The following is a 15000-nucleotide window of genomic DNA, read 5'->3' on the forward strand; positions in this document are numbered from 1 at the left end:
GGTGTCTAAACTCAGTATCCTGATAGTTTCCTGTTACCTCTGGTGTCTAAACTCAGTATCCTGATAGTTCCCTGTTACCTCTGGTGTCTAAACTCAGTATCCTGATAGTTCCCTGTTACCTCTGGTGTCTAAACTCAGTATCCTGATAGTTCCCTGTTACCTCTGGTGTCTAAACTCAGTATCCTGATAGTTCCCTGTTACCTCTGGTGTCTAAACTCAGTGTCCTGATAGTTCCCTGTTACCTCTGGTGTCTAAACTCAGTATCCTGATAGTTCCCTGTTACCTCTGGTGTCTAAACTCAGTGTCCTGATAGTTCCCTGTTACCTCTGGTGTCTAAACTCAGTATCCTGATAGTTTCCTGTTACCTCTGGTGTCTAAACTCAGTATCCTGATAGTTCCCTGTTACCTCTGGTGTCTAAACTCAGTATCCTGATAGTTCCCTGTTACCTCTGGTGTCTAAACTCAGTATCCTGATAGTTCCCTGTTACCTCTGGTGTCTAAACTCAGTGTCCTGATAGTTCCCTGTTACCTCTGGTGTCTAAACTCAGTATCCTGATAGTTCCCTGTTACCTCTGGTGTCTAAACTCAGTATCCTGATAGTTCCCTGTTACCTCTGGTGTCTAAACTCAGTGTCCTGATAGTTCCCTGTTACCTCTGGTGTCTAAACTCAGTATCCTGATGGTTCCCTGTTACCTCTGGTGTCTAAACTCAGTATCCTGATAGTTCCCTGTTACCTCTGGTGTCTAAACTCAGTGTCCTGATAGTTCCCTGTTACCTCTGGTGTCTAAACTCAGTATCCTGATAGTTCCCTGTTACCTCTGGTGTCTAAACTCAGTATCCTGATAGTTCCCTGTCAGACAGTGAGTGTTACCTCTAGTCCAGAGTCGGGTAAACTACGGCCCGCGAGCCCATTTAACCTCTTCAATCTATGGGTGCGCAATGTCATTATTGGATAAAAAGACGTGCCCGTTTTAAGCGCGATATTTTGTGACGAAAAGATGCTCGACTATGCATGGAATTGACAGCCTTGGAAAGACAAAACTCTGACGTCTCCAAACCTGCAAAGATATTATCTGTGAGTGCCCCAGAACTAATGCAACAGGCGAAACCAAGATGATGTTTCATACAGGAAATGCCCCAGATTCTGAATCCGCTGTGTTCCAATGTCTCCTTATATGGCTGTGAATGCGCCAGGAATGAGCCTGCGGTTTCTGTCGTTTCCCCGAGGTGTCTGCAGCATTGTGACGTGTTTGTAGGCACATCATTGGAAGATTGACCATAAGAGACTACATTTACCTGGTGTCCCGCCCGGTGTCCTGTGTGCGTAATCTGTAGATCCATGCGCGTTCCATTTCTTCAGAAGAGAAAGTAAACTGCCACGATGGATTTTATCGTCGATAGATATGTGAAAAACACCTTGAGGATTGATTCTAAACACCGGTTTGCCATGTTTCTGTCGATATTATGGAGTTAATTTGGAAAAAAGTTCACCTTTTAATGACTTAATATATATATATATTTTTTTTCCCTCCCCAAATGTGATGAACAAAACGGAGCGATTAGTCGACACAAATAATATTTTTTGTAAAAACAAAACATTTGCTATCTAACAGAGTCTCCTCGTTGAAAAAATGGTACGTTAGCCATCAATACTGTTACACAAATGCTTGTTTTGCAATGGTTGAGAAACATATTTTGAAAATCTGAGATGACAGTGTTGTTGACAAAAGGCTAAGCTTGAGAGTAAATATATATTTATATGAATTACAACGGACCTATATATTTATATAACGGACCTATATATTTATATGAATTATAACAGTCCTATATATTTATATGAATTAAAACGGACCTATATATTTATATGAATTATAACGGACCTATATATTTATATAACGGACCTATATATTTATATGAATTATAACGGACCTATATATTTATATAACGGATCTATATATTTATATAACAGACCTATATATTTATATGAATTATAACGGACCTATATATTTATGTGAATTATAACGGACCTATATATTTATATGAATTATAACAGACCTATATATTTATATAACGGACCTATATATTTATATAACAGACCTATATATTTATATAATGGACCTATATATTTATATGAATTATAACAGACCTATATATTTATATAACAGACCTATATATTTATATAAAACAGACCTATATATTTATGTGAATTATAACGGACCTATATATTTATATAACGGACCTATATATTTATGTGAATTATAACGGACCTATATATTTATATGAATTATAACGGACCTATATATTTATATAACGGACCTATATATTTATGTGAATTATAACGGACCTATATATTTATATAACGGACCTATATATTTATGTGAATTATAACGGACCTATATATTTATATGAATTATAACGGACCTATATATTTATATAACGGACCTATATATTTATGTGAATTATAACGGACCTATATATTTATATAACGGACCTATATATTTATGTGAATTATAACGGACCTATATATTTATATGAATTATAACGGACCTATATATTTATATAACGGACCTATATATTTATGTGAATTATAACGGACCTATATATTTATATAACGGACCTATATATTTATGTGAATTATAACGGACCTATATATTTATATAACGGACCTATATATTTATATGAATTATAACGGACCTATATATTTATATAACGGACCTATACATTTATGTGAATTATAACGGACCTATATATTTATATGAATTATAACAGACCTATATATTTATATAACGGACCTATATATTTATGTGAATTATAACGGACCTATATATTTATATGAATTATAACGGACCTATATATTTATATAACGGACCTATATATTTATATAACAGACCTATATATTTATATGAATTATAATGGACCTATATATTTATATAACGGACCTATATATTTATATAACGAACCTATATATTTATATGAATTATAACAGACCTATATATTTATATAACGGACCTATATATTTATATGAATTATAACGGACCTATATATTTATATGAATTATAACAGACCTATATATTTATATAACGGACCTATATATTTATATGAATTATAACGGACCTATATATTTATATGAATTATAACGGACCTATATATTTATGTGAATTATAACGGACCTATATATTTATATAACGGACCTATATATTTATATGAATTATAACAGATCTATATATTTATATAACGGACCTATATATTTATATGAATTATAACAGACCTATATATTTATATAACGGACCTATATATTTATATAACAGACCTATATATTTATATGAATTATAATGGACCTATATATTTATATAACGGACCTATATATTTATATAACGAACCTATATATTTATATGAATTATAACAGACCTATATATTTATATAACGGACCTATATATTTATATGAATTATAACGGACCTATATATTTATATGAATTATAACTGACCTATATATTTATATGAATTATAACGGACCTATATATTTATATGAATTATAACGGACCTATATATTTATATGAATTATAACGGACCTATATATTTATGTGAATTATAACGGACCTATATATTTATATAACGGACCTATATATTTATATGAATTATAACAGATCTATATATTTATATAACGGACCTATATATTTATATGAATTATAACAGATCTATATATTTATATAACGGACCTATATATTTATATGAATTATAACGGACCTATATATTTATATGAATTATAATGGACCTATATATTTATATAACGGACCTATATATTTATATAACAGACCTATATATTTATATGAATTATAATGGACCTATATATTTATATGAATTATAACACACCTATATATTTATATAACGGACCTATATATTTATATAACGGACCTATATATTTATATAACGGACCTATATATTTATATGAATTATAACGGACCTATATATTTATATAACGGACCTATATATTTATATGAATTATAACAGACCTATATATTTATATAACGGACCTATATATTTATATAACGGACCTATATATTTATATGAATTATAACGGACCTATATATTTATATGAATTATAACGGACCTATATATTTATATAACGGACCTATATATTTATATGAATTATAACAGACCTATATAGTTATATAACGGACCTATATATTTATATAACGGACCTATATATTTATATGAATTATAACGGACCTATATATTTATATAACGGACCTATATATTTATGTGAATTATAACGGACCTATATATTTATGTGAATTATAACGGACCTATATATTTATATGAATTATAACTGACCTATATATTTATATGAATTATAACGGACCTATATATTTATATGAATTATAACGGACCTATATATTTATATGAATTATAACGGACCTATATATTTATGTGAATTATAACGGACCTATATATTTATATAACGGACCTATATATTTATATGAATTATAACAGATCTATATATTTATATAACGGACCTATATATTTATATGAATTATAACAGACCTATATATTTATATAACGGACCTATATATTTATATGAATTATAACGGACCTATATATTTATATGAATTATAATGGACCTATATATTTATATAACGGACCTATATATTTATATGAATTATAACGGACCTATATATTTATATAATGGACCTATATATTTATATGAATTATAACGGACCTATATATTTATATAACGGATTTATATATTTATATGAATTATAACGGACCTATATATTTATATAACGGACCTATATATTTATATGAATTATAACGGACCTATATATTTATATGAATTATAACAGACCTATATATTTATATAACGGACCTATATATTTATATGAATTATAACGGACCTATATATTTATATGAATTATAATGGACCTATATATTTATATAACGGACCTATATATTTATATAACGGACCTATATATTCATATGAATTATAACGGACCTATATATTTATATAACGGACCTATATATTTATATAATGGACCTATATATTTATATAACGGACCTATATATTTATATGAATTATAACGGACCTATATATTTATATAACGGACCTATATATTTATATGAATTATAACGGACCTATATATTTATATGAATTATAACGGACCTATATATTTATATGAATTATAACTGACCTATATATTTATATGAATTATAACGGACCTATATATTTATATGAATTATAACGGACCTATATATTTATATGAATTATAACGGACCTATATATTTATGTGAATTATAACGGACCTATATATTTATATAACGGACCTATATATTTATATGAATTATAACAGATCTATATATTTATATAACGGACCTATATATTTATATGAATTATAACAGACCTATATATTTATATAACGGACCTATATATTTATATGAATTATAACGGACCTATATATTTATATGAATTATAATGGACCTATATATTTATATAACGGACCTATATATTTATATGAATTATAACGGACCTATATATTTATATAATGGACCTATATATTTATATGAATTATAACGGACCTATATATTTATATAACGGATTTATATATTTATATGAATTATAACGGACCTATATATTTATATAACGGACCTATATATTTATATGAATTATAACGGACCTATATATTTATATGAATTATAACGGACCTATATATTTATATAACGGACCTATATATTTATATGAATTATAACAGACCTATATATTTATATAACGGACCTATATATTTATATGAATTATAACGGACCTATATATTTATATGAATTATAATGGACCTATATATTTATATAACGGACCTATATATTTATATAACAGACCTATATATTCATATGAATTATAACGGACCTATATATTTATATAACGGACCTATATATTTATGTAACAGACCTATATATTTATATGAATTATAACAGACCTATATATTTATATAACAGACCTGTATATTCATATGAATTATATTCTTGTCTCTAGAATATTCCCCCACCCTGCTCTAGTCTCTAGAGTCCCAAACGGCATCCTAATCCCTATATAGTGCACTACTTTTAACCAGAGCCTATGAGGAATAGGTGATAGGGTGTCATAATCCCTATATAGTGCACTACTTTTAACCAGAGCCTATGGGGAATATGTGATAGGGTGTCATAATCCCTATATAGTGCACTACTTTTAACCAGAGCCTATGGGGAATATGTGATAGGGTGTCATAATCCCCATATAGTGCACTACTTTTAACCAGAGCCTATGAGGGATAGGTGATAGGGTGTTGATTCAGCCAGCCACAGTGTCCTCTGCCAGCAATGACAAAACAACAGATTCTTATTGCCTCAGTCTCTCATCTCTCCCTGGCAGGGCTGGTCTTAGTGAGTGGAGTACAGCAATATAACACAGAACAGAGGTGAACTGTAGAAGTACATCTCTCCCTGGCAGGGCTGGTCTTAGTGAGTGGAGTACAGCAATATTTAGGTGGAGGACACAGAGTACCAGGGCTGGAGGCAATATAACACAGAACAGAGGTGAACTGTAGAAGAACATCCTGGCAGGGCTGGTCTTAGTGAGTGGAGGACAGCAATATAACACAGAACAGAGGTGAACTGTAGAAGTACATCTCTCTGGCCTGGTCTTAGTGAGTGGAGTACAGCAATATAACACAGAACAGAGGTGGACTGTAGAAGTACATGTGAGGGCTGGTCTTAGTGATGGAGGACAGCAATATAACACAGAACAGAGGTGGACTGTAGAAGAACATCTCTCCCTGGCAGGGCTGGTCTTAGTGAGTGGAGTACAGCAATATAACACAGGACAGAGGTGAACAAAGTACATCTCTCCCTGGCAGGGCTGGTCTTAGTGAGTGTACAGCAATATAACACAGTACAGAGGTGGACTGTAGAAGTACATCTCTCCCTGGCAGGGCTGGTCTTAGTGAGTGGAGTACAGCAATATAACACAGAACAGAGGTGAACTGCAGAAGTACATCTCTCCCTGGCAGGGCTGGTCTTAGTGAGTAGAGTACAGCAATATAACACAGAACAGAGGTGAACTGTAGAAGTACATCTCTCCCTGGCAGGGCTGGTCTTAGTGAGTGGAGTACAGCAATATAACACAGAACAGAGGTGAACTGTAGAAGTACATCTCTCCCTGGCAGGGCTGGTCTTAGTGAGTGGAGTACAGCAATATAACACAGAACAGAGGTGAACTGTAGAAGTACATCTCTCCCTGGCAGGGCTGGTCTTAGTGAATGGAGGACAGCAATATAACACAGAACAGAGGTGAACTGTAGAAGTACATCTCTCCCTGGCAGGGCTGGTCTTAGTGAATGGAGGACAGCAATATAACACAGAACAGAGGTGGACTGTAGAAGAACATCTCTCCCTGGCAGGGCTGGTCTTAGTGAGTGGAGTACAGCAATATAACACAGGACAGAGGTGAACTGTAGAAGAACATCTCTCCCTGGCAGGGCTGGTCTTAGTGAGTGGAGTACAGCAATATAACACAGAACAGAGGTGAACTGTAGAAGTACATCTCTCCCTGGCAGGGCTGGTCTTAGTGAGTGGAGTACAGCAATATAACACAGGACAGAGGTGAACTGTAGAAGTACATCTCTCCCTGGCAGGGCTGGTCTTAGTGAGTGGAGTACAGCAATATAACACAGAACAGAGGTGAACTGTAGAAGTACATCTCTCCCTGGCAGGGCTGGTCTTAGTGAGTGGAGTACAGCAATATAACACAGAACAGAGGTGAACTGTAGAAGTACATCTCTCCCTGGCAGGGCTGGTCTTAGTGAGTGGAGTACAGCAATATAACACAGAACAGAGGTGAACTGTAGAAGTACATCTCTCCCTGGCAGGGCTGGTCTTAGTGAGTGGAGGACAGCAATATAACACAGAACAGAGGTGAACTGTAGAAGTACATCTCTCCCTGGCAGGGCTGGTCTTAGTGAGTGGAGTACAGCAATATAACACAGGACAGAGGTGAACTGTAGAAGAACATCTCTCCCTGGCAGGGCTGGTCTTAGTGAGTGGAGTACAGCAATATAACACAGAACAGAGGTGAACTGTAGAAGAACATCTCTCCCTGGCAGGGCTGGTCTTAGTGAGTGGAGTACAGCAATATAACACAGAACAGAGGTGAACTGTAGAAGTACATCTCTCCCTGGCAGGGCTGGTCAGTACAGCAATATAACACAGAACAGAGGTGACTGTAGAAGTACATCTCTCCAGTGGCAGGGCTGGTCTTAGTGAGTGGAGTACAGTGACACAGAACAGAGTGGACTGGTAGTGAAGTACAGCAATATAGGTGAGTGAGTGAAGGGCTGGTGAGTGAGTGAAAGAGTATAACACAGGACAGAGGTGAGTGAGGGCTGGAGTGAGTGGAGTACAGTGAAAGAGGTGAGTGAAAGAGTGAGTGAGTGGAGTGAGTGAGTGAAAGAGTGAGTGAGTGAAAGAGTGGTCTGAGTGAAAGAGTGAGTACAGAGTGAAAGAGTGACTGTGAGTAAAACAGTGATGTGAGTGAAAGAGTGAGTGAGTGAGTGAAGAGTGAGTGAGTGAGTGAGTGAAAGAGTGAAAGAGTGAAAGAGTGAGTGAGTGAGTGAGTGGTGAGTGAGTGAAAGAGTGAGTGAGTGAAAGAGTGAGTGAGTGAAGAGTGAGTGAGTGAAGAAGTGAAAGTGAGTGAAAGAGTGAGTGAGTGAAAGAGTGAGTGAGTGAAAGAGTGAGTGAGTGAAAGAGTGAGTGAGTGAAAAGAGTGAGTGAGTGAAAGAGTGAAAGAGTGAAAGTGAGTGAGTGAGTGAGTGAGTGAGTGAGTGAGTGAGTGAGTGAAAGAGTGAGTGAGTGAAAGAGTGAGTGAGTGAGTGAGTGAGTGAGTGAGTGAGTGAAGAGTGAAAGAGTGAAAGTGAGTGAGTGAGTGAGTGAGTGAGTGAGTGAGTGAAGTGAGTGAAGAGTGAAAGAGTGAAAGAGTGAAAGAGTGAGTGAAAGTGAGTGAGAAAGTGAGTGAGTGAGTGAAAGAGTGAAAGAGTGAAAGAGTGAGTGAGTGAAAGAGTGAAGAGTGAAAGAGTGAGTGAAAGAGTGAGTGAAAGAGTGAGTGAAAGAGTGAAAGAGTGAGTGAGTGAAAGAGTGAGTGAGTGAAAGAGTGAGTGAGTGAGTGAAAGAGTGAGTGAGTGAGTGAGTGAAAGAGTGAGTGAGTGAGTGAGTGAAAGAGTGAGTGAGTGAGTGAAAGAGTGAGTGAGTGAGTGAGTGAAAGAGTGAAAGAGTGAAAGAGTGAGTGAGTGAGTGAAAGAGTGAGTGAAAGAGTGAGTGAAAGAGTGAGTGAAAGAGTGAGTGAAAGAGTGAAAGAGTGAAAGAGTGAGTGAGTGAAAGAGTGAGTGAGTGAGTGAAAGAGTGAGTGAGTGAGTGAGTGAGTGAGTGAGTGAGTGAGTGAGTGAAAGAGTGAGTGAGTGAAAGAGTGAGTGAGTGAAAGAGTGAGTGAGTGAAAGAGTGAGTGAGTGAAAGAGTGAAAGAGTGAAAGAGTGAGTGAGTGAGTGAGTGAGTGAGTGAGTGAAAGAGTGAGTGAAAGAGTGAGTGAGTGAGTGAGTGAGTGAGTGAGTGAGTGAGTGAGTGAGTGAGTGAGTGAGTGAAAGAGTGAAAGAGTGAGTGAGTGAGTGAGTGAAAGAGTGAGTGAAAGAGTGAGTGAAAGAGTGAGTGAAAGAGTGAAAGAGTGAGTGAGTGAAAGAGTGAGTGAGTGAAAGAGTGAGTGAGTGAAAGAGTGAGTGAGTGAGTGAAAGAGTGAGTGAGTGAGTGAGTGAGTGAGTGAGTGAGTGAGTGAGTGAGTGAGTGAGTGAGTGAGTGAGTGAGTGAAAGAGTGAGTGAGTGAAAGAGTGAGTGAGTGAAAGAGTGAGTGAGTGAAAGAGTGAGTGAGTGAGTGAGTGAGTGAGTGTGAGTGAGTGAAAGAGTGAGTGAGTGAGTGGAGTGAGTGAGTGAGTGAGTGAAAGAGTGAAAGAGTGAGTGAGTGAGTGAGTGAGTGAGTGAGTGAGTGAAAGAGTGAGTGAAAGAGTGAGTGAAAGAGTGAGTGAAAGAGTGAGTGAAAGAGTGAGTGAAAGAGTGAAAGAGTGAGTGAAAGAGTGAAAGAGTGAGTGAGTGAGTGAGTGAGTGAAAGAGTGAGTGAGTGAAAGAGTGAGTGAGTGAAAGAGTGAGTGAGTGAGTGAGTGAGTGAGTGAGTGAGTGAGTGAGTGAAAGAGTGAGTGAGTGAAAGAGTGAGTGAGTGAAAGAGTGAGTGAGTGAAAGAGTGAGTGAGTGAAAGAGTGAGTGAGTGAAAGAGTGAGTGAAAGAGTGAGTGAGTGAGTGAAAGAGTGAGTGAGTGAAAGAGTGAGTGAGTGAAAGAGTGAGTGTGAAAGAGTGAGTGTGAGAGCAAGTGAGTGAATGAGAGTGAGAGAGTGGGTGAAAGAGCAAGTGTGTGTGTGTGTGTGTGTGTGTGTGTGTGTGTGTGTGTGTGTGTGTGTGTGTGTGTGTGTGTGTGTGTGTGTGTGTGTGTGTGTGTGTGTGTGTGTACTCCACACCTCCACAGTCATGTCTTTGTTCTGCTCCTCCACCTGGTTGATGACCTCATAGCGGGTACAGCGGTAGTAACCTCCAGTAGAAGAGCTGTGTTTCTTCCATTCCTCCAGACAGATCCAGCAGAAGTCATACTTACACTGCAGAGAGGCAGAGAGGGAAGAGGAGGTAGTCAGTCAGTAGCAGGACATACCAAGGCCCTAACCTCTGGCATGACTAGGCCCTAACCTCTGGCATGACTAGGCCCTAACCTCTGGCATGACTAAAGGTAGTCAGTCAGTAGCAGGACATACCAAGGCCCTAACCTCTGGCATGACTAAAGGTAGTCAGTCAGTAGCAGGACATACCAAGGCCCTAACCTCTGACATGACTAGGCCCTAACCTCTGGCATGACTAAAGGTCAGTAGCAGGACATACCAAGGCCCTAACCTCTGGCATGACTAAAGGTAGTCAGTAGCAGGACATACCAAGGCCCTAACCTCTGGTATGACTAAAGGTAGAAACACTGCTTTGCTGGCTGTGTGGTGACGATGTAAAAAGGAAACTAAAACACAAAGCCAACTGCTGAAATCACTGTTGTCCTGAGGAGACAGGACTTGGATGGCACTCAAGATAATCTATAGTATATAGTGACTGACAGAGAGAGAGAAGAGAGAGAGAGAGAGAAGAGAGAAGAGAGAGAGAAAGAAAGAGAAGAGAGAGAGAGAGAGAGAGAGAGAGAGAGAGAGAGAGAGAGAGAGAGAGAGAAAGAAAGAGAAGAGAGAGAGAGAGAGAGAGAGAGAGAAAGAGAAGAGAGAGTTGAGGAGAGCGTAACAGAGAGAGAGACAGAGCGTAACAGAGAGAGAGACAAAGAGAAAGAGGAAGAGAGAAGAGGAGAGAGTAACAGAGAGAGAGAGAACGACAACATCATGAAGTACAACAGGCCTGTCACTACAACATCACATAGGACAACAGACCTGTCACTACAACATCACATAGGACAACAGACCTGTCACTACAACATCACATAGGACAACAGACCTGTCACTACAACATCACATAGGACAACAGACCTGTCACTACAACATCACATAGGACAACAGACCTGTCACTACAACATCACATAGGACAACAGACCTGTCACTACAGCACTACAACATCACGTAGGACAACAGACCTGTCACTACAGCACTACAACATCACGTAGGACAACAGACCTGTCACTACAGCACTACAGCATCATGTAGGACAACAGACCTGTCACTACAGCACTACAACATCACGTAGGACAACAGACCTGTCACTACAGCACTACAACATCACGTAGGACAACAGACCTGTCACTACAACATCACGTAGGACAACAGACCTGTCACTACAGCACTACAACATCACATAGGACAACAGACCTGTCACTACAGCACTACAACATCACGTAGGACAACAGACCTGTCACTACAACAGGCCTGTCACTACAGCACTACAACATCACGTAGGACAACAGGCCTGTCACTACAGCAATACAACATCACGTAGGACAACAGACCTGTCACTACAACAGGCCTGTCACTACAACATCACGTAGGACAACAGACCTGTCACTACAGCACTACAGCATCATGTAGGACAACAGACCTGTCACTACAGCACTACAACATCACGTAGGACAACAGACCTGTCACTACAACAGACCTGTCACTACAGCACTACAACATCACGTAGGACAACAGACCTGTCACTACAGCACTACAACATCACGTAGGACAACAGACCTGTCACTACAACAGACCTGTCACTACAGCACTACAACATCACGTAGGACAACAGACCTGTCACTACAGCACTACAACATCACGTAGGACAACAGACCTGTCACTACAGCACTACAACATCACGTAGGACAACAGACCTGTCACTACAGCACTACAACATCACGTAGGACAACAGACCTGTCACTACAGCACTACAACATCACGTAGGACAACAGACCTGTCACTACAGCACTACAACATCACGTAGGACAACAGGCCTGTCACTACAACAGGCCTGTCACTACAGCACTACAACATCACGTAGGACAACAGACCTGTCACTACAACAGGCCTGTCACTACAGCACTACAACATCACGTAGGACAACAGACCTGTCACTACAACAGGCCTGTCACTACAGCACTACAACATCACGTAGGACAACAGCCCTGTTACTACAGCACTACAACATCACGTAGGACAACAGACCTGTCACTACAGCACTACAACATCACGTAGGACAACAGACATGTCACTACAGCACTACAACATCACGTAGGACAACAGACCTGTCACTACAACATCACGTAGGACAACAGATCTGTCACTACAGCACTACAACATCACGTAGGACAACAGACCTGTCACTACAACATCACGTAGGACAACAGATCTGTCACTACAACATCATGTAGGACAACAGATCTGTCACTACAACAGGCCTGTCACTACAGCACTACAGCATCATGTAGGACAACAGGCCTGTCACTACAGCCCTCGGGCTAGTACAGAGCTGACGACAGTCCCCAAGGCCCGTGTCTCTCTACTCTCAACATACCCATTCATCTCTTTCGGCTACAGCAGAACAGTCCTCGTGGATGTGATTTAGGCCTCGTGACAGATGTCTTCTCTCGTTTCTGGTTGTGTTGAATGTGACAACGTGAGACATGTTTTAAATGGCTGTTGGGAGTAGCCTAGTCACAGTTTTGACTTAAAATCAGCTTGAATATCTACGGCAAAACTTGACTGACTGTCTAGCAATGATTCCCCACCAACTTGACAGAGCTTGAAGAATTATAATATTGTTCAATCGAGGCGTGTAAAGGTCTTAGAGACTTACCCAGAAAGCCTCACAGCTGTAATCTCTGGCAAAGGTGATTCTACTATGTGACTCAGGGGCATGAATACTTGTAGAAATATGAAATTTTTAAAATATTTCATTTGCAATCAATTTGCAAACATTTCTAAAAACATGTTTTCACTTTGTCATTGTGTAAACATATAATCCATGTTGAATTCAGGCTGTAATACAACAATGTGGAAGAAGTCAAGAGGTATGAATACATTCTGAAGGTACTGTACATTCAGAAAGCATTCAGACCTCTTCACTTCTTCTACATTTCGTTAGGTTACAGCCTTATTCTAAAATTAAATTAAATCGTTATTTGCCCCTTGTCAATCTACACACAATAACATCACAATACCTCATAATGACATCACAATACCTCATAATGACATCAAAAACGGAAATATCACATTTACATAAGTATTCAGACCCTTTAGTCAGTACTTTGTTGAAGCACCTTTGGCAGCGATTACAGATGCAAGTCTTCTTCAGTATGACGCTACAAGCTTGGCACACCTGTATTTGGGGAGTTTCTCCCATTCTTCTCTGCACATCCTCTCAAGCTCTGTCAGATTGGATGGGGAGCGTCACTGCACAGCTATTTTCAGGTCTCTCCAGAGATGTTTGATCGGGTTCAAGTCCGGGCTCTGGCTGGGCCACTCAAGGACATTCAGAGACTTGTCTCGAAGCCACTCATGCATTGTCTTGTCTGTGTGCTTAGGGTCGTTGTCCTGTTGGGAGGTGAACCTTCGCCCCAGTCTGAGGTCCTGAGTGCCCTGGAGCAGGTTTTCCTCAAGGATCTCTCTGTACTTTGCTCTGTTCAGCTTTCCCTTGATCCTGACTAGTCTCCCAGTCCCTGTAAAACATCCCCACAGCATAATTCTGCCACCATGTAGGGATGGTGCCAGGTTTCCTCCAGACATGATGCTTGGCATTCAGGCCAAAGAGCAATCTTGGTTTCATCAGACCAGAGAATCTTGTTTCTCATGGTCTAAGAGTCCTTTAGGTGCCTTTTGGCAAACTCCAAGCTGGCTGTGATGTGCCTTTTACTGAGGAGTGGCTTCCATCTGGCCACTCTACCGTAAAGGCCTGATTGGTGGAGTGCTGCAGAGATGGTTGTCCTTCTGGAAGATTCTCCCATCTCCACAGAGGAACTCTGGAGCCCTGTCAGAGAGACCATCGGGTTCCTGGTCACCTCCCTGACCAAGGTCCTTCTCCCCTGATTCCTCAGTTTGGCCGGGCAGCCAGCGCTAGGAAGAATCTTGTTTTTTTTTTGCTTTGTCAATTATGGGCTATTGTGATGTCATTATGGGGTATTGTGATGTCATTATGGGGTATTGTGATGTCATTATGGGGTATTGTGATGTCATTATGGGGTATTGTGTGTAGATTGATGAGGGAAAAAATAAATGTAATCCATTTTAGAATAAGGCTGTAATGTAACAAAAAATGTGGAAGAAGTCAAGGGGCCTGAATACTTTCAGAAAGCCCTGTATACAAAAGACAGATCCGACTTTCAGAAGGGTTGAATGTGATGAGACCCTTAGAGCTCCACACCATCAGAGACTTGCCCTACTT

At 38.6% G+C, this 15000-nt stretch overlaps 2 long non-coding RNA genes across 3 annotated transcripts in view; both read right to left on the bottom strand.

Moving 5' to 3' along the window:
• Nucleotides 1-52: 52 nt before the first annotated feature.
• Nucleotides 53-1536, bottom strand: LOC127922909 (uncharacterized). Of its 2 annotated transcripts, none has more exons than XR_008112775.1 (3): nucleotides 776-1536; nucleotides 530-611; nucleotides 53-488 (listed from the first exon to the last, which is right to left on the bottom strand). It is a non-coding gene; the product is annotated as an uncharacterized LOC127922909 (long non-coding RNA). The 2 variants fall into 2 exon arrangements; XR_008112774.1 differs by having other exon boundaries at nucleotides 694-1536.
• Nucleotides 1537-10539: 9003 nt separating this feature from the next.
• LOC127922908 (uncharacterized) overlaps nucleotides 10540-15000 on the bottom strand; it is an 11608-nt gene continuing 7147 nt past the window's right edge. The window contains exon 3 of the long non-coding RNA XR_008112773.1: nucleotides 10540-10706. This is a non-coding gene — a long non-coding RNA (uncharacterized LOC127922908). The remainder of the gene's footprint in view (nucleotides 10707-15000) is intronic.

Source organism: Oncorhynchus keta, unplaced genomic scaffold (genome assembly GCF_023373465.1).
Source record: "Oncorhynchus keta strain PuntledgeMale-10-30-2019 unplaced genomic scaffold, Oket_V2 Un_contig_27604_pilon_pilon, whole genome shotgun sequence".
Taxonomy (NCBI): Eukaryota; Metazoa; Chordata; class Actinopteri; order Salmoniformes; family Salmonidae; genus Oncorhynchus; species Oncorhynchus keta.